The sequence below is a fragment of the Mobula hypostoma genome, chromosome 4 (genome assembly GCF_963921235.1).
Source record: "Mobula hypostoma chromosome 4, sMobHyp1.1, whole genome shotgun sequence".
Lineage (NCBI taxonomy): Eukaryota > Metazoa > Chordata > Chondrichthyes > Myliobatiformes > Myliobatidae > Mobula > Mobula hypostoma.
In genome coordinates this window covers 11,848,872-11,872,418 of record NC_086100.1, presented here as the reverse complement: position 1 = coordinate 11,872,418, position 23,547 = coordinate 11,848,872, and positions in this window count along the sequence as shown.

The window sequence follows — 23,547 nt, the reverse complement described above, 5'->3', positions numbered from 1 at the left end:
AACTTCTATAGTTGTACTGTGGAGAGTATTCTGACAGACTGCATCACTGTCTGATATGGGGGGTGGGGAGGGCTACTGCACAGGACCGAAAGAAGCTGCAGATGTTTGTAAATCTAGTCAGCTCCATCTTAGACACTAGCCTACAAAGTACCCAGGACATCTTCAGGGAGTGGTGTCTCAGAAAGGCAGCGTCCATTATTAAGAACCTCCAGCACCCAGGGCATGCCCTTTTCTCACTGTTACCATCAGGTAGGAGGTACAGTGATTCAGGAACAGCTGCTTCCCCTCTGCCATCCAAGTCCTAAATGGATATTGAATCCTTGGAAACTAACTCACTTTTTTTTAAACATACAGTTTTTGTACGTTTTTTAAAAAAATCTATTCAGTGTATATATACTGTAATTGATTTTCTTGTTTATTTATTATTATTATTTTTATCTTATTTATTATTAATTTTTCTCTTCCATATTATGTATTGCACCGAACTGCTGGTGGTAATAAACTTGATTCTGACTCCATTCCATGTCCACTCTACCTAAGACTTTCAATATTCAATTGGTTTCAATGAAGTCTCCCACACCTCACTCCCCATTCTTCTAAACCTCAGTGTGTACAGGTGCACAGCCATCAAACATTCCGCTTATATTAACCCTTTCATTCTCGAAATAATTTTTGTGGTCCTCCTTTGGACCCTCTCCAAAGCAAACACATACTTTTTTGGAAAAGGGGCCCAAAACTGTTCGCAATACTCCAGATATGGTCTAACCAATGTCTCATAAAGCCTCAGCATTTGATCCTTGCTGTTATATTCTAGTCCTCTTGAAATGATGTTGACATTGCTAGCATTTACATATCATTAACTTGTTCAGACTTCTGATTGAAGATTCAAAATTCAGATTCTTTCTCCAGTTTTCATTGAAACATACAGGGAAATGCCTCTTTAGTGTTAACAACCAACACACCCAAGGATGTACTGGGGCAGCCCACAAGAGTTGCCACACATTCCAGTAACAAAATGCCCAACATGCTTGATAGAGCAACACAAACTCACCAAAACAGTATGCAACATGTGACAAAACAGCAAGAATAAAACACCTTTAACTCCCTCACAACCACCAAAACAGTGTAGCGATGTGCTACATACAGCGCTAGAATAACCACACGGAGTCGATGAGTTAGAGTTGCGATGAAAGAGATTTATTCAAACTTCGCGGCCCGCTTTAAAGCCTTCCCGTTCCCGCCCTCCCTGGGGCGGGACTGCTGTGGGGAATGTATATTCCCAGACCTTTTCCATGCGCGGGATTTTCCCCCTGCTGGTGAAGATGGCCTGGCGCCCTTTTTGGGACCGGCCCTCTGCCTGCGCGCGCTGTTGTGAGCCGGTTTGTGGGTGCTAGAAAGTGGGTCGCCACATAACCCCCCCCCCCCAGAATCGGCGATACCTCCCCCAATGTCCACAGTCTGGATCGGCCTCTGTTTGGGAGGTCTGCCCCTGCGCCGCGGTGCCTGAGCCTGGACCGGTTGCGCCAAGTCCACATGGGCCGGTTTGAGTCGGTCCACCGTGAATACCTCCTCTCTCCCCCCCCCCAATGTCCAGCACGAACGTGGACCCGTTGTTCCTGATCACCTTAAACGGTCCCTCGCAGGGCCGCTGTAGCGGTGCCCGGTGTCCGCCCCGTCGTACAAAAAGAAACTTACAGTTCTGCAGGTCTTTGGGTACGCAGGTCGGGCTCTGTCCGTGCTGTGAAGTGGGTATGGGGGCCAGGTTACCGAGCCTCTCTCGTAGTCTGTCCAGGACTGCTGTGGGTTCTTCCTCTTGCCCCCTTGGGGCTGGTATGAACTCTCCTGGGACGACCAGGGGCGCGCCGTACACCAACTCGGCCGACGAGGTGTGTAGATCCTCCTTGGGCGCCGTGCGGATTCCGAGCAGGACCCAGGGAAGTTCGTCCACCCAGTTAGGCCCCTCCAGGCGGGCTATGAGAGCCGATTTCAGGTGACGGTGGAAGCGCGCCACTAGTCCGTTCGACTGTGGGTGGTAGGCAGTTGTGTAGTGTAGCTGTGCTCCTAAAAGTCTGGCCATAGCCGACCACAGGCTGGAGGTGAACTGGGCGCCCCCGTCGGAGGTAATGTGGGCCGGTACCCCAAAGCATGCTACCCAGGTTGCGATCAGTGCTCGGGCGCAGGATTCGGTGTCGCTGAGCGGGACTGCCTCTGGCCATCTGGTGAACCGGTCTATCATAGTTAGGAGGTACCGCGCTCCTCATGACACTGGCAGGGGCCCCACGATATCCACATGGATGTGGTCGAACCTCCGGCGGGTGGGTTCGAACCGCTGCGGCGGACCCTTGCGCACGTTTTGGCCCATTCACTGACCTGCTTACGAAGTCCATGCCACACGAACCTGTTGGAGACCAGCCGGACGGTTGTCCTGATGGAGGGGTGCGCTAAGTTGAGAATGGACTCGAAAACCCGCCGGCGCCAGGCGGCTGGGACGACGGGGCGGGGTTGGCCGGTAGCTACGTCACATAGTAGGGTCCTCTCACCTGGGCCTACGGGGAGGTCTTGAAGCTGTAAACCGGAGACTGCAGTCCTGTAACTGGGGATCTCAGTGTCTGCCTGCTGTGCCTCTGCCAGCGCTGCATAGTCCACTCCCTGGGACAGGGCCTGTATGGTAGGTCTGGAAAGTGCGTCCGCCACTACGTTGTTCTTTCCAGAGACATGCCGGATGTCCGTCGTGTACTCGGAGATGTAGGACAGATGTCGCTGCTGGCGGGACGACCAGGGGTCGGACTCCTTAGGGAACGCAAAGGTAAGCGGTTTGTGGTCTGTGAATGCGGTGAAGGGCCTACCTTCTAAGTAGTACCTGAAATGCCGGATTGCCAGGTATAGTGCCAATAGCTCCCTGTCGAAAGCGCTGTATTTGAGTTCGGGTGGTCGTAGGTGTTTGCTGAAGAACGCCAGGGGTTGCCAGCGACCCGCGATGAGTTGTTCCTGCACTCCACCGACTGCTGTGTTGGATGCGTCCACCGTGAGGGCAGTAGGAACGTCCGTTCTGGGGTGCACTAGCATCGCGGCGTTTGCCAAGGCTTCTTTGGTTTTAACGAAAGCGGTTGCAGCCTCTTCGTCCCAGGTAATGACCTTGCCCTTACCCGACATCAGGGTGAACAGGGGGCGCATGGTTCGGGCTGCTGAGGGGAGGAAACGGTGGTAAAAGTTCACCATACCCACGAATTTCTGCAAGCCTTTGATTGTGTTGGGTCGGGGGAAGTGGCGGACCGCGTCTACCTTGGCGGGCAGCGGGGTTGCCCTGTCTTTAGTAATCCTGTGGCCCAGGAAGTCGATGGTGTCGAGTCCGAACTGGCATTTGGCTGGATTGATTGTAAGGCCGAATTCACTCAGGCGGGAGTAGAGCTGGCGGAGGTGGGACAGATGTTCCTGCCGACTACTGCTGGCTATGAGGATGTCGTCCAAATAAATGAATGCAAAGTCCAGGTCGCCGCCCACCGCGTCCATTAGCCGCTGGAAAGTCTGTGCGGCGTTCTTTAGACCAAACGGCATTCGGAGGAATTCGAAAAGTCCGAACGGGGTGATAAGTGCTGTTTTGGGGATGTCGTCCGGATGTACAGGGATTTGATGGTATCCCCGGACGAGGTCTACCTTGGAAAAGATCCTTGCGCCATGTAGGTTTGCTGCAAAGTCTTGAATGTGCGGCACAGGGTAGCGGTCTGGCGTTGTAGCCTCGTTCAGTCTGCGGTAGTCACCGCATGGTCTCCAGCCCCCCGTTGCCTTGGGCACCATGTGGAGGGGGGAGGCCCATGGGCTGTCGGACCGTCGTATGATCCCTAATTCCTCCATCTTCTTGAACTCCTCCTTCGCCAGTCGGAGCTTGTCCGGGGGAAGCCTTCGAGCACGGGCGTGGAGGGGTGGTCCCTGGGTCGGGATGTGGTGCTGTACTCCGTGTCTGGGCATGGCTGCCGTGAACTGCGGTGTCAGTACTGATGGGAAATCCGCCAGGACCCTGGTGAATTCATCGTCGAACAGCGTGATGGAGTCCAGGTGTGGGGCTGGCAACTGCGCTTCACCCAGGGAGAACGTTTGAAAAGTCTTGGCGTGGACTAATCGCTTCCCTTGCAGGTCGGCCAGCAGGCTGTAGGCTCGTAGAAAATCTGCCCCCAGCAGTGGTTGGGCCACGGCGGCCAGTGTGAAGTCCCACGTGAACCGGCTGGAGCTGAACTGTAGCCGCACCGTGCGGGTGCCGTAGGTTCGTATTGTGCTGCCATTAGCGGCCCTCAGGGTGGGTCCCGGTTCTCTGTTGCGGGTGTCGTAACTCGTTGGAGGTAAGACGCTGATCTCCGCTCCGGTGTCGACCAAAAAGCGGCGTCCCGACTGCTTGTCCCAGACGTACAGGAGGCTGTCCTGATGGCCAGCCGCCGTAGCCATCAGCGGCGGCTGGGCCCTGGCGTTTCCCGGGAATTTGCAGGGCGGTCTGCAGCGGCGGGCCTCTGTGCCCCACCGCTGGTGGTAGAAACACCATTGTTCGTTGGGCTCCTCACTCCCGTCGCCGGGTTTTGAGGCTCTGCTGCCGGGCATGGTCTGGTCTGCCGTTGGGCACGCGGCTTGGTGATCTGTGCGACGGATGCCCCTCTCTCTTTCCTGGCATTCCACAGCACATCTGCCCGGGCCGCCACCTCCCGGGGGTTGCTGAAATCTGCGTCGGACAGCAGCAGGCATATGTCCTCGGGCAGTTGCTCTAGGAACGCTTGCTCAAACATGAGGCAGGGTTTGTGTCCTTCAGCCAGGGCCAGCATCTCGTTCATTAATGCTGACGGCGGCCTGTCTCCCAAACCTTCCAGGAGCATTAAGCGGCGTGCTCGTTCGCGCCGTGAGAGTCCGAAAGTCCTCATGAGCAGGGCTTTGAATGCTGTGTATTTGCCGTCCTCCGGGGACGACTGTATAAACTCCTCAACTTGTGCAGCTGTCTCCTGGTCGAGGGAGCTCAGCACGTAGTAGTAGCGAGTGGACTCCAAGGTCATCTGCCGAATGTGGAATTGTGCTTTTGCCTGTGCCAACCACAGACGGAGTCTCAGCGGCCAAAAGCTTGGCAGTTGTAACGAAACTGCGTGAACAGATGCGGCGTCGGTCATCTCTGGTCCAAATATTGTTTGGGCCGTCGGGGTCACCAATTGTAATGATGTGCTACACACAGCGCTAGAATAACCACACGGAGTCGGTGAGTTAGATTTGCGATGAAAGAGATTTATCCAAACTTCGCGGTCCGCTTTAAAGCCTTCCCGTTCCCGCCCTCCCTGGGCGGGACTACTGTGGGGAATGTATATTCCCAGACCCTTTCTGCGAGCGGGATTTTCCCCCTGCTGGTGAAGATGGCCTGGCGCCCTTTTGCTGCCGGCCCCCTGCCTGTGCGCGCTGTTGTGAGCCGGTTCGTGTGTGCCAGAAAGTGGGTCGCCACAAGGTTAGTATTATTAAGAAGTTGCCCAATTAAACAAATCTTCATGGAAATAGTTTAAAAAAGACAAACTACCATTTAACTGAGTAACAAACTGTATATTTAACTGAAGTACAGAATAAATTAGAACACTACCACTACGACTACAGTACTATAAAACTGTGTTTCATTCCCTGATCGTTATTGACAGCGGAATTCATTTCGAGTACGCTGCTGTGTTCTTTTGATTGACTGCAAATTAACAAAATCACCGCGGACACCAAGTGCAGATATGGATTGCCTTCTTGCGTGAAATAATATTGTAATCCAACAATAAATTTCCCAGCATCCAGTGTCATCACGGGCTCATGTTCAGATGTGTCACCTTCATCACCAGGTGCAGTGCCTGATGGCCACACAAGTGTCCGTGACTGACGCTGGTTACACCGACACTCTGCAGTAGTCTTCTGTCCCAATTCAGAGGCAGTGTCCTCAATAAACAAAGGTATCCTGATTATTTTCTTGATTTGCTTTTGTTCCTTCAGAGTTCTCCTTAATTAGTGGCTGTCCCAAATAACCTGAATCCACTGTACTTATTAATCCTGCATTTAGAATGCCTTCCAATAATTTATCCATAAATTAATTGGCCTATCATTTGCTGGCTATTTCTTAGAATGTTTCTTGAACAATGTAACAACTTTAGATATTCTCCACTCTCCTGGCTCCTCACCCATGACTAAAAGTGGTTTAACTATTCCTGCCAAGGCCCCAGCAGTTTCAACATTAGCCTTCCACAAGGTCCAAGGGAAAACCTTGTCAGGCCCTACTGATATATCCACCCTTGTTGGCCTCTAGACAGCCAGCCCTCCTCTTTTGTGACTAGATACGGTCTATGACTTCGCGAATTTTTGCCTCAGTTCGACTATTTGTGTCTGTCTCCAAAGTAAACACCGATGAAAAAATCTCTCTCTCTCTCTTTCAGTTCCATGGATAGATGACCATGCTGATCAACCAGTGGACCAACTTTGTCTCTTGTTATTCTTTTGCTCTTAAGATGGCTAAAGAAACCTTTGGGACTTTCTGTCATCTTGCATTGCACTGCAACCTCAAGTCCTCTTTTATTCCTCATAATTCCTCTGCTGAGAAGTCTTTTGCATTTCTGAAACCCCTCAAGTGCCTCATTTCCATGAGTTGTATACAGGAGCCATCCTGTATTCCTTCTGTTGCTAGCTGCCTATGGACTTTACTCAAAATGCATAAATTTATGTCATAATTTTAAATAATTCTTTCTATACAAAAGAGACAGAAGTTGACTCGTCATGGTTGTGACAGTAGCAACATCAATAAATATGTAACAATTATTGGAAAAGTAGCAAACTTAGAGGAGATTGTTTGAACTTGTTGCATTCAGCAGATGTGGAGGGTGGAAAGGGGGTCCTCGGGAATATAGTTGACCACGTGGTTGCCTGATTTTATTCCTTTTTTTATAAATATCTGCTGGTGTTGACAAAAACTTGGTACACATTTTGAGCAACCACAAATAAGAGTAAATATTGTTGAAAGTTCACTGCCTTTAGTTTTAAAGAGGTTTTTCAATCTAGTCTTTCATCTGGCATATATGTTATACATTTTAAATCATCTTTTCACACTTTTTTATCAAATTGAAATGATAGTCTGTTGTCTGAAGACAACTGATTTTGTGGGTACTGGGCTATCATATAATCATATAATTTATAAAATTAAAAACAAACATATGGAAAAATGTTGCTTTTGTGCAAAAGACCCTCAGATGATCAACCCTGATTATTTTAAATAAAAAAATGTTATTCATTTTCAACGGAATTAGCACTTTTCTTAGTGGGAGATGTTTTCGCCGAAGTCTCAAGAATGGGTGAACTGCCAAGGAAGAGGCTGGAGAGCAAAGTGTTGGCCCGTGGAGGTCGGGTGTCGTGGCTTTGCAGGCTATTCACTCTGCAAAGTATACACTGCACTTGGAATCACAGGAGATAGAGGAAGGAGAGCCATTTTTACCACCACAGGTACAGCAGAGGAAGCGTCAAGATGGCTGTGAATAAAGAGGGCAGATCGGTGGGTTGCTGCTAGGACACAGGCCGGGGTCTGATCAAACCCGGCTGGGTCGCCTGGGTGAGGGTGTATGATGTTGAAAGTCCTGAAACACCTGATGACCCCAGGTAATATCGCTGATGATGTGTCCTAGCTTAGCATCATGCAGATATTTCTGTAAGAACTAAGAAGAAGAATGGATGTGATATCGTTATATCATTCTCATTATTTATTGCTATTTATTTATATCTGAATTTGAACAGTTTGTTTACAGTTCCTGGTGTTTACAGTTTACAGGTACTGTTCCATAGATTTGCTAATTATGCCCGCAGATGAAGAATCTCAGGGTTGTATGTGGTGACAGCTATGTACTCTGAAAATAAATTTTTCTTTGAGCTTTGAACTTTTTGAACTTTGTTTCATTCAGTATATTTACTTGTATTTTGAAAGTGAATTAAATGTGATTTGATGTGGTTTTGGTGGAAACGTACAGTATTCACAACTGTTGACATTGGGTTGGGGTTCACTTGAAGAGGCTGGTCTGAGGTGGTGAGTTAATTACATCAATGACTGCTATTGCACTTTTTGTTCAGTTTTTTGTGTTCTATAAATAAGTTGCTATTTTTTTCTTAAATATAAAGTGCCTCTGCCATATAATTTGTGAAATCCTACATTGGATCAAACTGCTGTTATGTTGTTAGTGCAAGGCAAAGTCCAATTTATGTTGTGAGCCATCTTCCCCGACAACACCAAACAGTGCTATGTGTTGCCAGAGTGAAGAGTCTCCTTGAACACCTGCCTGGATACGATCAATACCGATCGTTGAAAACTCACCATTTACAGAGTTTTGGACTGTTGGAGTCTGAGTGCACCAACAGTTGTTTTCCTCGCCCAGCCACGGTGACGCTAAGCCATCAGAGCTAATGGATCACATGTTATCCCTCCTGAGCAATCACCATCCTTGTTTTAATTTTAAACAACTCTTCATGCAGAAAATGCCGAAACAAGTTTGCTTAGCCCCAGCTAATACACCTGTGAAGGACGAAAGGGAGCTTGCTAATATGGCTGATAGTCTACACTCAGCTTTCTCTACCTCAATAAGCCCGGTCAGCAAGCCCCCATCTTAAGGACACCCGTGGCTGCGAAACAGACAATGCCAGGCCTGTGTTTTTACCTCGCTTGCTTTGGTATGGACACTAGAAAGTGCCGACGAGCTGGCAGCTTTGACAGGGCCAGCGCATCTGGACCTCAGAGGTCTGTGAACACAGTGGGTTCCAGCTGCCAGGGATGTTTACTGTACACTACAGACACAATTTCGGGGCGATGTTTCCTGTGTGACACAGGTACCCATGTGAATGTGCTGCCAGTATCACTTATTGATCAGATGGCAAAGAGCGACGAAATTAGTTGGAGTTTGCCAATGGCAGCAGGATCCAAACCTATGGGACATCAGGGTCAATGTTGGGACCGCTGTTTTTTATGATGTGTGTCAATGATTTGGACTGTGGGATTAATGGATTTGTGGCTAAATTTCCTGATGCTGCAAAGATAGGTGGAGGGGCAGGTAGTGCTGAGGAAACAGAGAGCCTGCAGAGAGACGTCAATAGTTTAGGGGAATGGGCACAGAAGTCGAAAATGAAATACAATATTGGAAAGTGTATGTTCACGCACTTTGGTGGAAGAACTATACGGCTGACAATTATTTAGATGGAGAGAGAATTCAAAATGCAGAGATGGAAAGGGACTTGGGAAACCTTGTGCAAGATATCTGAAAGGTTAACCTGCAGGTTGAGTCAGTGGTGAAGAAGCAGAATGCAATGTTGGCATTCATTTCTAGAGGTATGGAATTTAAATACAGGGACGTGATGTTGAGGCTCTGTAAGGCACTCATGAGACCATGTTTGGAGTACTGTGTGCAGTTTTGGGCTTATTTTAGAAAGGATATACTGACATTGGAGAGTGTTCAGACAAGATGCATGAGAATGATTCCAGAGATGAAAGGATTACCGTATGAGGAACATCTGGCAGCTCTTTGGCTATATTCTATTGAGTTCAGGAGAATGCAGGGGGAGCTCATCGAAACATTTTGAGTGTTAAAAGGCCTGAAAGACCTGTACAGATTAGATATGGCTGTATAATCACATTTGGCCTTTCTGAGTTTCTGCGCATGCCATTTGGACTGAAAAATGCAGTACAGTCTTCCAATAGCTGATGAACTCTGTATTAAAAATTAGATTTTCTTTTTGTTCAATTGGATGACATAATCATCACCAACACATCCAAATCCAAACTTGAACCTCATCTCTGCACAGTTTACAAGCATTAAAGCCAACACAGGTTGATCACTAACCATGCAAAATACCAGTTTGGGTTATCAGCCATCACATCTCTGCAGAAGGTGCAAAACCACTCCCATTAAAAGAAGCTGCAATTACACATTTCCCCTGCCCCACACTACTAAAAAACTACAGGACTTCCTTGGGATGGTAAATTTCTATTACAGCTTCTTTCGTCAAGCCTCAGAACTTACGTATGCTCCCCTGTAAGGAGCGTTTAAAGGCAACATCCCTAATCATGTGCTTGACTGGTCTGCCACTTTTTTGCTATTCTTCCAAATTGTCAAAATTCTGCTGCAATCGCATTGCTTCCTCAGCACTACCTACCTCTGCACCTATCTTCATATCATCCACAAACTTTGTCACAAAGCCACCAATTCCATTATCCATGTTATTGGCAAACAATCCGAAAAGTTGTGCTCTCAAAATGACCCCTGTAGAACAACATGAGTCACCAGCAGCCAAACAGAAAAATGCCCCTTTTATTCCCACTCGCTGCCTCCAGCCTGTCTGCCATTTCATGGGAGAAAGGGAAGGAGGAGGGATGCCGGTAGGGATGGGGGTGACTATATTTGAAGCCTCTGCATGTTGCTCTTGTTCATCTCCAGTTGCTGCTCACTCAGTGTGACTGTTGGCATCACGGTAATCCTTCTTACAAGTGCCATTCTTCACCATCGACTCAGTTTGCAGGAGTGCCTGACCTAGGTAGTGTGGCTGTGGTTTCATACATTTCATGATCAACTGCACTGAGCTCCAAGGTGTGTTCAGTGCCTTTGCGATTGTCATGTACCATTCCCCAGATTTGTTCCTCCCTTTCCTCAGTTTCCTGATTTGTCTTGAATGCTCCTTTGTCTTCATTTTGGTTTGGTCTGTTTTAAGTCTATCATACAGCTGGACCTGACAGAGTGATGGGTTTTTATTCTTATGAATTCACTGGTCCTACAATGTTCTGCATTGACAAATTAGGTGAGTTGGTGAGATCACAAATGGCATCTGAGGAAAGTGATTTTGGTAATTACAAAGGAAGGGATGAATACTTTATCAGACTCACAAGTTTGGTTTAATTTTTAGCAAATTGTTGAGAAAGTTTGGAATTTTTCTTTTGATTTGATATGATGCACAATGATTTGTCGATTAGCTCAATAAATTGTACCTCAAAATATTTAGAAAATGACAGAGTAAAACATGAAAATACTGTGGTTGTGGGGACTGAATACTATTTCAAGGCACTGTATTTCACCTTAAGGTTCATTTTCTTACAGGCATTTACAGGAGGATGCAGAAATTCAACAGAATTTATGAAAAGCTTCCCATAAAGACTGACAAACAACCAAAGTGCAAAAGGCAAACTGTGCAAGAAATTATACTGAGAACATGAATTGTAAAATGTTCTTGAGAGTGAGACATTCCTGGAATCATCTTTGTCAACCTCTGCTGGTCATTTTGCAGTATAGATAAGGGGCCCAAAACAGCAGACAATACTTCAAGTGTTTCCAACTACTGTGAATCCTCATCCTTAATAATGGATTACAGCATTTTACCAACCACTGAAGTCAAGATTACTGGCTTATAATTTCTTGCATTTTGCCTCCCTCCTTTCATCAAAGTGGAGTGACCTTTCGATTTTCCATTCCTCCAAAAATATTCCAGAATCTCATGATTCTTGAAGGATCATGACAAATGCCTGCACAAGCTCTTCATCTACACCTATCAGATCCGAGGATTGTAGTCAATCTGTTATCTACCATCAGACTTCAGCTTTCCAAGCACGTTCTCCTCAGTGATAGATCATTACTAATGCTTCCTTACAAATCTTCATTCCCCTGTTGGGACCCTGCACTCCCACCTTCCTGCTGCCAACACCCTGCAGATCCACATCTCCTTCCCTGGATGGTGAGGACCCTCATTCACACCCACTCTCTCAGCTGAACTTCAACCAGCTACACAACATCAACAACGGTGACAGCACCTCCTTGTCTCAATCAATGCTATGGACACCTCATCCCCTCATTGTTCTGCTGCACCATCTCCAACCCTGTCAGTAAGCAGAGCACAGTGGCAACCTGAAGCGGAGCAGTAGTGCAGTTCTGCCCTGTTCATGTCTGGGATGCGGACAGAGGGAAGGGAGGGAAAAAGGGTCTCCCTGGGTCAATCCCATTCCACCTGGGAATGGTTAGGGTGGGGTGTCATTAACGTCTACCTGAGTCTTTCCCACTCTCGTGGGCGATGGTTAGTTTGGGCGTGGGAAATGTCTGCACGGTTCTGTTCCATTCTCACTGGGGAAGGGTCAGGTTGGAGAACGTCTGCCATGGAGTCCCATTCTCACTGGAGACAGGTCTGCATTGGAAATGTCTGCCTGAGTCTGTCCTACACTCACTGGGGATGGGCAGTGTAGGGGCGGGGATTGTCTGCCTGGGTCTGTCCCACTCTCACGGAGAAGGGTCAAGGTTAGGAATGTCTGAATGGGTTTGTCTCGCTCTGTCTTGGGATGTGTCAGTGTGGGAAATGTCTGCCTGGGTTTGTCTTTCTCTCACTGGGGATGGGTCAGAGTGGGGGTGGGTAATGTCTGTCAGGGTCTGTCCCAGTCTCAGAACACAGGAGCATGGTGACAGTCAGGAAGGGGACAGGGGTGAAACAGCCAGTGCAGACTAAACCTTTGGTCACTCCCCCTCAACAACATCTTTGGTTACAGTTCGGGGCATGAGCAAGCAGAGAAAAGTCACAATGGTCAGGATTCTGGCATTGAGTCTCTCTCTGAGACTCGGAAGGGATGGAGGTTGAAGAAGCAAGCTGTGGTGATTGGGGGTTCGTTCGTTAGGTTAACAGACAGGAAGTTCTGTGGGCGAGTACGAGATTCCCAGATGGTATGTTGCCTCCCAGGTGCCAGGGTTCAGTACACCTCAGATCGAGTCCTTAGCTTTCTCAAGAGGGAGGGCGAGCAGCCAGAGGTCGTGGTTCATGTAGGTACCAAGTGATGAGGCTCTGCAAAGTGAATTCATGGAGTTAGGTGTGATGTTAAAGGGCAGGTGGTCCAGGTTTGTGATCTCAGGATTGACACCTTTTCCATATGCCAGTGAGGCCAGAAATAGGAAGATCATATAGATCAACTCTTGGTCAAGGAGTTGGCGGAGGAGGGATAGCATTAGATTTTTTGAATCATTGGGCTGTCTTCCAGGGGACTTGCAACTTGTAGAGAAAAAAACTGTTTGCAAGTGAACTGGAAGGGGACTGACATCCTAGTGGGAAGGTTTGCTCGTGCTTCATGGGCGATTTAAATAGGAGTTGCAAGGTGGTGGGAACCAGAGTGTAGAACAAATATTGGTGTGGTTTTGGGGTTCTGTTATTTGAGGCACAACAGAGGGGGAGGGATGTTACTAGTCAGGAACTGATTCGGGATGGTCAGCACAGCTTTGTGTGTGGTAGGTTGTCTGACTAATTTTTTAGAGTTTTTTGCGGAAGTTATCAGGAAGGTTGATGAAAGCAAGGAGGTGGATGTTATTTGCATGGACTTTAGCAAGGTTCTTGATGAGGCCTTGCAAGGGATATTGGTCTAGAAGATTCGGTTGCTCGGCATTCAAGATGAGGTAGTAAATAGGATTAGACATTGCCTTTGCGGGATAAGCCAGAGAGGGGATGGAACTGGACTCTCTGACGGTGGTGTCTGAAAAGTGGATGTTGTCCAAATTGCATGCCATCTTGGACAATGTCTCCCATCCAAACATAATGTACTGGTTGTGCACAGGTGTACATTCAGCCAGAGACTCATTCCACCGAGATGCAACACAGAGCATCATAGGAAGTCATTCCTGCCTGTGGTCATCAAACTTTACAACTCCTCCCTTGGTGGGTCAGACACCCTCAGCCAATAGGCTGGTCCTGGACTTACATACGAGGAATTTTAATTCCACATCCCATTCCCATTCTGATATGTCTATCCACGGCCTCCTCTATTGTAAAGATGAAGCCACACTCAGGTTGGAGGAACAACACCTTATATTCTGTCTGAGTAGCCTCCAACCTGATGGCATGAACATTGACTTCTCTAACTTCCGCTAATGCCCCACCTCCCCCTCGTACCCCATCCATTATTTATTTATATACACACATTCTTTCTCTCTCTCTCCTTTTTCTCCCTCTGTCCCTCTGACTATACCCCTTGCCCATCCTTTGGGTTTCCCCCCTCCCCCTTTTCCTTCTCCCTAGGCCTCCTGTTCCATGATCCTCTCATATCCCTTTTGCCAACCACCTGTCCAGTTCTTGGCTCCATCCCTCCCCTTCCTGTCTTCTCCTATCATTTTGGATCTCCCCCTTTCCCTCCCACTTTCAAATCTCTCACTAGCTCTTCCTTCAGTTAGTCCTGACGAAGGGTCTCAGCCCGAAACGTCAACTGTATCTCTTCCTAGAGATGCTGCCTGTCCTGCTGCGTTCACCAGCAACTTTGATGTGTGTTGCTTGGTCCTGGACTTATTTCCTGGCATAATTTACATATTAGTATTTAACTATTCATGGTTTTATTACTATTTAATTATCTGTGGTGCAACTGTAACGAAAACCAATTTCCCCCGGGATCAATAAAGTATGACTATGACTATGTGTTCATAGATGGTTGTATCTCTGACTGGGGGTCTGTGACTAGTGGAGTGCCACAGGGATTGCTATTGGGTCTCTTGTTGTTTGTCATCTGTATCAATGATCTGGATGATAATTTGCAGATGAACCAAGATTGTGGGTGTAGTGGACAGCAAGGAAGACTATTCTGGCTTGCAGTGGGATCTGGTCAAGCTGGAAAAATGGGCTGAAAAATGTCAGATGGAATTTAAGACAGACAAGTGTGAGGTGTTGCACTTCAGTAGGACCAACCAGGATAGGTCTTGCACAGTGAATGGTAGGGCACTGAGGAGAGCTGTAGAAGAAAAGGCTCTGGGAATACAGGTCCATAATTCACAGGTAGATAGGACTGTAAAGAAATCTTTTGGCACATTGACCTTCATATATTGAAGTTCTGACTACTGGAAATGGGATGTTATGTTGAAGTTGTATAGGACACTGGTGAGGCCTAATTTGGAGTATTGTGAGCAATTTTGGTCACTGTCCGACAGGAAAGATGTAAATGACATTGAAAGAGTATGGAGAAAGTTTAGAAGGATCTTGCTGGGTCTGCAACACTCCTGCTCCTGCCCTTTACCTCACCCTCTCCCCAACCCTCTTCTTCCCCCTCTCATTCCTACCATCCTCCTACTTAGTCCCACTTGCCTTCCTCGCCTGTTTCCTCACCCACCCTCCCCCTCAACCTACCCATTCCCCTCCTGTTTCCTCACCCACCCTCCCCCTCAACCTACCCCTTCCCCTCCTGTTTCCTCACCCACCCTCCCTCTCAACCTACCCCTTCCCCTCATGTTTCCTCACCCACCCTCCCCATCAACCTAACCCTTCCCCTCCAGTTTCCTCACCCACCCTCCCCCTCAACCTACCCTTCCCCTCATGTTTCCTCACCCACACTCCCCCTCAACCTACCCCTTCCCCTCCTGTTTCCTCACCCACCCTCCCCCTCAACCTACCCTTCCCCTCCTGTTTCCTCACCCACCCTCCCCCTCAGCCTACACTTCCCCTCATGTTTCCTCACCCACCCTCCCCCTCAACCTACCCCTTCCCCTCCTGTTTTGTCACCCACCCTCCCCCTCAGCCTACACTTCCCCTCATGTTTCCTCACCCACACTCCCCCTCAACCTACCCCTTCCCCTCCTGTTTCCTCACCCACCTTCCCACTCAACCTACCCCTTCCCCTCCTGTTTCCTTACCCACCCTCCCCCTCAACCTACCCCTTCCCCTCCTGTTTCCTCACCCTCCCTCCCCCTCAACCTACCCCTTCCCCTACTGTTTCCTCACCCACCCTCCCCCTCAACCTACCCCTTCCACTCCCCTCCCATCCTGCTCCCTCTGCTTCCCATCCCTTGCCTTTCCCTTCTCTTCAACCCTCCACTTCCCATTCCCTCCCCCTCCCCTCCCTCCCTTTTCCTCAACTTTAGCTTTCCTTCCCCTTCCTCCTCTTCGGTACTTCTCTACCTCCACCCTCCTGCTGCTTCCCACACTCCCCCCATCCTCGCCCTCAACCGCCTCTTCCACTTCTCCATTATTCCCCCTCCTCCTCACACCCCAACCCTAACCCTCCAGTTCCTTCACCCTCCTTGCCTATAAACCCTCCCCACACCCTCCACCTCCCCTCTCCTCAACCATCCCCTTCCCCTTCCATCTGTCTTCACTTCCCTCCCCCTCTCTTACTGCTCCCTCCATCTCCCCTCCCCTCCCCTCCTCCTCCCTCCCACTGAACCATCTCCATCCTCTCACCTCCTTCCCTCTCATCCTCACTCCCCCTCTTCCACCCACTCTGTCCCCCACCCCCTCCATCCATCACCCCAACTGTATGTGCGTTTGAAGGTGTGTGAGAGAGAGGGGAGGGTGAAGATAAGGCTGGAGGGGATGGGGAGGAATCAGAGGGGTGGGAAGATGGTGGAAAGGAGAAGTAGTGGGTTGTGGTGACAGTGTGGAGAGGGGAAGAGGGGAGGGTGTTAGATGGGAGAAGGGAAGGAGTGTAGGGAAAAGGTTGACAGCAGGGAGGGGCAGGTGAGGGATGGTTAAGAGGGAGGTGCAAGGAGGAGTTAGAGTTGGACAGAGGGAGGGAGGGAGAGAGAGCAGGCAAGGAACAATGGGGAAGGTGTGTTCAGTTGGTGTGAGGTGTGCAGTGTGAATGAGGGTTGTGGTATGTGTGGGGGTTTCAGTAAACTCGGGGGATTGCAGTTGGGCGACTGGAGTGCACACCAGGGTTACAGTGAACGTAGGAGAGTGCGGAGTGTCTGGGGATTGGGGTGTGAGAGGGGGTTGCAGCTTATGCATGTGGATTGCGGAGTGTGGGGGTAGTGGTGTGGGTGTGGATTACAATGTGGGGTCACACTGTGTCTGGGGGGAGTGATGTGGGTGTGGATTACAGAGTGTGTGGGATCACACTGTGTCTGGGGGGAGTGGTGTGGATTACAGAGTGTGTGGGTTCACACTGTGTCGGGGGGAGTGGTGTGGGTGTGGATTACAGTGTGTATGGGATCACACTGTGTCTGGGGGGAGTGGTGTGGGTGTGGATTACAGAGTGTGTGGGATCACACAGTGTCTGGGGGGAGTGGTGTGTGTGTGGATTACAGAGTGTGTGGGATCACACTGTGTCTGGGGGGGAGTGGTGTGGGTGGGGAATGCGGTGGAGATGGAGGGAGGTGGGGGAAGCGGGGACTGTAGGTCTCTCTCACACACACAAAATACAAAAACACAAACATTTGCGGGGATGGAGGGTAGGGAAGGGAAGGGAGGTGAGAGGTTGAGCAGAGGGAATTGAGGTGAGGGAAGAACAGAGGCAGGAGGGATGGAGAAAGAGGGAGGGGAAGGAGGAGGATGGGAGGGGAAGGGGAGAGGAGGGAGGGGAGGGAAGGGGAAGGGGTGGGAGATGGGAAGGGGGAGGAATTGGGATGGAGTGATTGATGGCTTCAGCCATCATGGACTGATTATTAACCCCATTAAATACCAGTTCAGGTTGTATATCCTTGACTTTCTCAGCCACTGTATCTGTGCAGATGGTCTGCCTCCCCACCATCAAAAGTCACAGCTATGATGGGCTTTCCACTGCCCCCCAGTCAGGAGTACTGAATGCAGTTGGTACCTGCTGTCTTGGGCTTGAATTGTGTAGTGGTCACTCTCAGCTTCATACGGTTCAAATCTGTGTTGTCTTGTGCACAATTATGTGTCATGGTTTCTGGCACTCTTGTCCCTCAAGGAGAAGAAAGAAAAAGTAAATTCATGCAACACACAGAAAACGCTGGAGAAACGCAGCAGGCCAGGCAGCATCTAAGAGAAAGAGCAGAGCCGACGTTTCAGGCTGAGACCCTTCATCATGAAAGGAAACAAAGGAGAGGAAAAATATTCACTGTTTACAATGAGACAATTTCAGAAAAACATTCCAGCGACTCAAAGTCCTGACGAAGGGTTCTGGCCCGAAACGTCAACTCATCGTTTCCACAGATGCTGCCCGACCTGCTGAGTTCCTCCAGCATGTTCTGAGTGTTGCTTTGACCCCAGCATCGGCAGAGTATTTTGTGTTCCTGTTGCATGATGTGTCTGTATATTCCAGTGTAGAACATTCTGGATGTTGATACCTAGATACTTGATATGTTTGGTTTCTTCAATAGTGACACCTACGATTTTATATGATGTTTTACCTGGTTTTCTCTTCCTGGTGACACGCATGGTTTCACATTTGGAAGGACTGAACTGCATGCCCCGTTGTTGAGACCACTCAACCATACTATCAAGATCTTTTTGGAGAGCATCTTCATCATCACTTGACTTAATTAGCCGGTATATCAAAAAATCATCATCAAGAAGTCTGGTTGTGCTTGTGACTTTTTTGTTGATGTCACTAATGTAAAGTAAAAACAAAATAAGACGATAAAAATATTAAATCAACGAGAAAGTAAACTGCTTGACCAGGAGGGAAAGTCACGACAGAAGAATATCAGAATATAGTCATAGTCATACTTTATTGATCCCGAGGGAAATTTGGTTTTGTTACAATTGCACCAATCAAGAACAGAGTATAAATATAGCCAAATAAACCATAAATAATTAAATAATAATATGTAAATTTTGCCAGGAAATAAATCCAGGACCAGCCTATTGGCTCAGGGTGTCTGATCCTCCAAGGGAGGCTATATGCGGAACCAAAGCAAATGGGGGAGATCTTAAATAGGTTTTCTGCGTCTGTATTTACTAAGGAAACTGGCATGAAGTCTATGGAATTAAGGGAAACAAGTAGTGAGACCATGGAAACTGTACAGAATGAAAAGGAGGAGGTCCTTGCTGTCTTGAGGAAAATTAAAGTGGATAAATCCCCGGGACCTGACAGGGTGTTCCCTCGGACCTTGAAGGAGACTAGTGTTGAAATTGCAGGGGCCCTGGCAGAAATATTTAAAATGTCGCTGTCTACAGGTGAGGTGCCGGAGGATTGGAGAGTGGCTTATGTTGTTCCGTTGTTTAAAAAAGGATCGAAAAGTAATCCGGGAAATTATAGGCCGGTAGGTTTAACTTCGGTAGTAGGTAAGTTATTGGAGGGAGTACTAAGAGACAGAATCTACAAGCATTTGGATAGACAGGGACTTATTAGGGAGAGTCAACATGGCTTCGTGCATAGTAGGTCATGTTTGACCAATCTATTGGAGTTTTTTGAGGAGATTACCAGGAAAGTGTATGAAGGGAAGGCAGTGGATATTGTGTACATGGACTTCAGTAAGGCCTTTGACAAGGTCCTGCATGGGAGGTCAGTTAGGAAAATTCAGTCTCTAGGTATACATGGAGAGGTGGTAAATTGGATTAGATATTGGCTCAATGGAAGAAGCCAAATAGTGGAGGTAGAGAATTGCTTCTCCGAGTGGAGGCCTGTGACTAGTGGTGTGCCACAGGGATCAGTGCTGGGTCCATTGTTATTTGTCATCTATATCAATGATCATGTGGTAAATTGGATCAGCAAATTTGCTGATGATACAGAGATTGGAGGTGTAGTGGACAGTGAGGAAGGTTTTCAGAGCCTGCAGAGGGACTTGGACCAGCTGCAAAAATGGGCTGAAAAATGGCAGATGGAGTTTAATACAGACAAGGGTGAGGTATTGCACGTTGGAAGGACAAAGCAAGGTAGAACATACAGGGTTAATGATAAGGCACTGAGGAGTGCAGTGGAACAGAGAGATCTGGGAATACAGATACAAAATTCCCTAAAAGTGGCGTCACAGGTAGATAGGGTCATAAAGAGAACTTTTGGTACATTGGCCTTTATTAATCAAAGTATTGAGTATAAGAGCTGGAATGTTATAATGAGGTTGTATAAGGCATTGGTGAGGCCAAAGCTGGAGTATTGTGTTCAGTTTTGGTCACTGAATTACAGGAAGGATATAAATAAGGTTGAAAGAGTGCAGAGAAGATATACAAGGATGTTGCTGGGACTTGAGAAACTCAGTTACAGAGAAAGGTTGAATAGGTTAGGACTTTATTCCCTGGAGCGTAGAAGAATGAGGGGAGATTTGATAGAGGTATATAAAATTATGATGGGTATAGATAGAGTGAATGCAAGCAGGCTTTTTCCACTGAGGCAAGGGGAGAAAAAAACCAGAGAACATGGGTTAAGGGTGAGGGGGGAAAAGTTTAAAGGGAACATTACGGGGGACTTCTTCACACAGAGAGTGGTGGGAGTATGGAATGAGCTGCCAGATGAGGTAGTAAGTGCGGGCGGGTTCTTTTTTAACATTCAAGAATAAATTCGACAGATACATGGATGGGAGGTGTATGGAGGGATATGGTCCATGTGCAGGTCAGTGGGACTAGGCAGAAAATGGTTCGGCACAGCCAAGAAGGGCCAAAAGGCCTATTTCTGTACTGTAGTTTCTATGGTTCTATGGTTCTATGGGAGGAGTTGTAAAGTTTGATGGCCTCAGGCAGGAATGACCTCCTATGATGCTCAGTGTTGCATCTTGGTGGAATGAGTCTCTGGCTGAATGTACTCCTGTGCCCAACCAGTACATTATGTAGTGGTGTGGGTGTGGATTACAGTGTGGGATCACACTGTGTCTGGGGGGAGTGGTGTGGGTGTGGATTTCAGAGTGTGTGGGATCACACTGTGTCTGGGGGGAGTGGTGTGGGTGTGGATTTCAGAGTGTGTGGGATCACATTGTGTCTGGGGGGAGTGGTGTGGGTGTGGATTACAGAGTGTGTGGGATCACACTGTGTCTGGGGGGAGTGGTGTGGGCGTGGATTACAGAGTGTGTGGGATCACACTGTGTCTGGGGGGAGTGGTGTGGGCGTGGATTACAGAGTGTGTGGGATCACACTGTGACTGGGGGAGTGGTGTGGGTGTGGATTTCAGAGGGTGTGGGATCACATTGTGTCTGGGGTGAGTGGTGTGGGTGTGGATTACAGAGTGTGTGGTATCACACTGTGTCTGGGGGGAGTGGTGTGGGCGTGGATTACAGAGTGTGTGGGATCACACTGTGTCTGGGGGGAGTGGTGTGGGCGTGGATTACAGAGTGTGTGGGATCACACTGTGACTGGGGGAGTGGTGTGGGTGTGGATTTCAGAGGGTGTGGGATCACATTGTGTCTGGGGTGAGTGGTGTGGGTGTGGATTACAGAGTGTGTGGTATCACACTGTGTCTGGGGGGAGTGGTGTGGGCGTGGATTACAGAGTGTGTGGGATCACACTGTGTCTGGGGGGAGTGGTGTGGGTGTGGATTACAAAGTGTGTGGGATCACACTGTGTCTGGGGGGAGTGGTGTGGGCGTGGATTACAGAGTGTGTGGGATCACACTGTGTCTGGGGGGAGTGGTGTGGATTACAGAGGATTTACGTCGGAGTGTCCTTGTCCGAGGTGGATGGCCTGACAAGGCTAACGAGCCCCACCTGCCCGGGTTTGGATTCAGAGTTGTCCCTCGCTTAGGCTGGCTGCCAATTCCAACCAAGGCTAACGAGCCCAGCCGACTCATCCAGTTATACCGCCGGACACTCGGTCGCGCATTGACCGAGCAAGCTCGGTGGAAACGGGGGGCACCGGCGAGAAGGTGTTGCTACGGCCGCAGTCATGTAGGAGAGGCCATTTGCAGTGGCCGCTGCCCAGCTGGCCAGACAGTGACCACACGGCGATCGCTACACCGGGAAAGGAGAGGCGATGCATTGCGCTCACTTTCCCGGGGTGAGCGGGACGTCAGGCCTGGACCTCACCCGCACCCCAAATTAAAAGGTAGCTCTTTGTACACTAATCCCTGACATTTATTGTCCAGCTGAGGGAAGATCGCCGCGAAGCTGTGATTTAAAATCTTGAACTCGAACCTGACTGAAAGATAGCTTTTTTTGACGCACTGCCTCTGCTGATTGGTCGCTCAACTCAGAGAAACTGCCGCCAAAATCTTGTCTTTGAAATCTCGACAGCCCTCGTGATTAAAAGGTAGCTTTTTACACTCATTCCTTATGTGTATTGTGCATCTGAAGGAAAACCGCCGCGAAGCTGTTCTCTTTAAATCTCCATCGCTCTCCAGATTAAAGGGGTAGCTCATCTTCCATTTAGCCCTGATGTTTATTTTCCAGCTAAGAGAAGATCGCCGCGATGATCTGTTTTTAAAATCTTGAAGGCGGATCTGAGAGAATGGTAGCTCTTTTATTACGCACTGCCGCTTGATTCTGAGTTGAGTCGATCCTCAACTCGGAGAATCTGCCACGAAATCATTGCCTCGATAGACCTCCAAATTACAAGGTAGCTCTTTTCCCACTCATCCCTGAGACAAAACCGCCGCGAAGCTGTTTTCTCTAAGTCTCGATCGCCTTCCAAATCAAAAAGCAGCTCTTTTTTATGTAACCCTGGCGTTCATTGTCCATCTGAGAGAAAACTGCCGCGAGCGAAGCTGTTTTCTAAATCTCGATCGCTCTCTAAATTAAAGGGGTAGCTCTTTTCACACTCAGCTCTGATGCTTATTGTCGAACTGAGAGAAAATTACATCGAAGCGCTGCTTACAAAATCTTGAACGCAGACCTGATAGAAAGGTAACTCTTTTATTATGCACTCCATCTTGCTGATTGGCCGTTCCTCAACTCAGAGAATCTGCCACGAAATTATTGCCTCGATAGTCCTTCTGATTAAAATGTAGCTCTTTTCACACAGCTTGAAGTCGATTCTCCAACTGAGGAAACTGCCGTGAAGCTCTGCTTTTGATGTCCTGAAGCGGAGCTGACTGAAAGGCGGCTCTTTTTCACACACTGCCTCTTGCTGATTGGTCACTCCTGAACTCAGAGAAACGTCCGTGAAACTCCCGCCTTTTACATCTCGACAGCCTCCTGATGAAAAGGGAGCTATTTTTACACACAGCGCGACGTTGTTTGTCCAACGAAGAGAAAACCGTCGCGAAGTTCTGCTTTCTAAATCTCGATCGGTTTCTGATTAAAACGTAGCTCTTGATGCACAGCCCCGAGGTTGATTGGTATTAGGGAAGTTGAAGGACCCCATGATAACAAACCTATTGTTTTAACAGATTTCCTTAATCTTATTCAGGGGTGCAGTGCTAACTTTTTGGGTGTCGGAGCTGACAAAATGCTTGCCATTTCCTCACAAGACAAGACAAAGGAGCAGAAGTAGGCCATTCGGGCCATCGAGTCTGCTCCGCAGCTCCCCCATGAGCTAAACTATTCACCCATCTAGTTCCAATTTCCGGCTTTTTCCCCATATCTCTTGATACCCTGACTAATTAGATACCTGTCAATCTCCTCCTTAAACACCCTCAATGATCGAGCCTCCACAGCTGTATGTGGCAACGAATTCCACAAATCCACGACCCTCTGGCTAAAAAAAATTCTCCTCATCTCTGTTTTAACTGGGTACCCTCTAATTCTAAGACCATGGCCTCTTGTCCTGGACTCACTCACCAAGGGAAACAACCTTTCCACATCTACTCTGTCCAACCATTTCAACATTCGAAACGTTTCTATGAGATCCCCTCTCATTCTTCTATACTCTGATGAATACAATCCAAGAGCTGACAAACGCTCCTCATATGTTAGCCCCTGCGTTCCAGGAATCATCCTCGTAAATCTTCTCTGAACTCTCTCCAACATCAGTACATCCTTTCTAAGATAGGGGGCC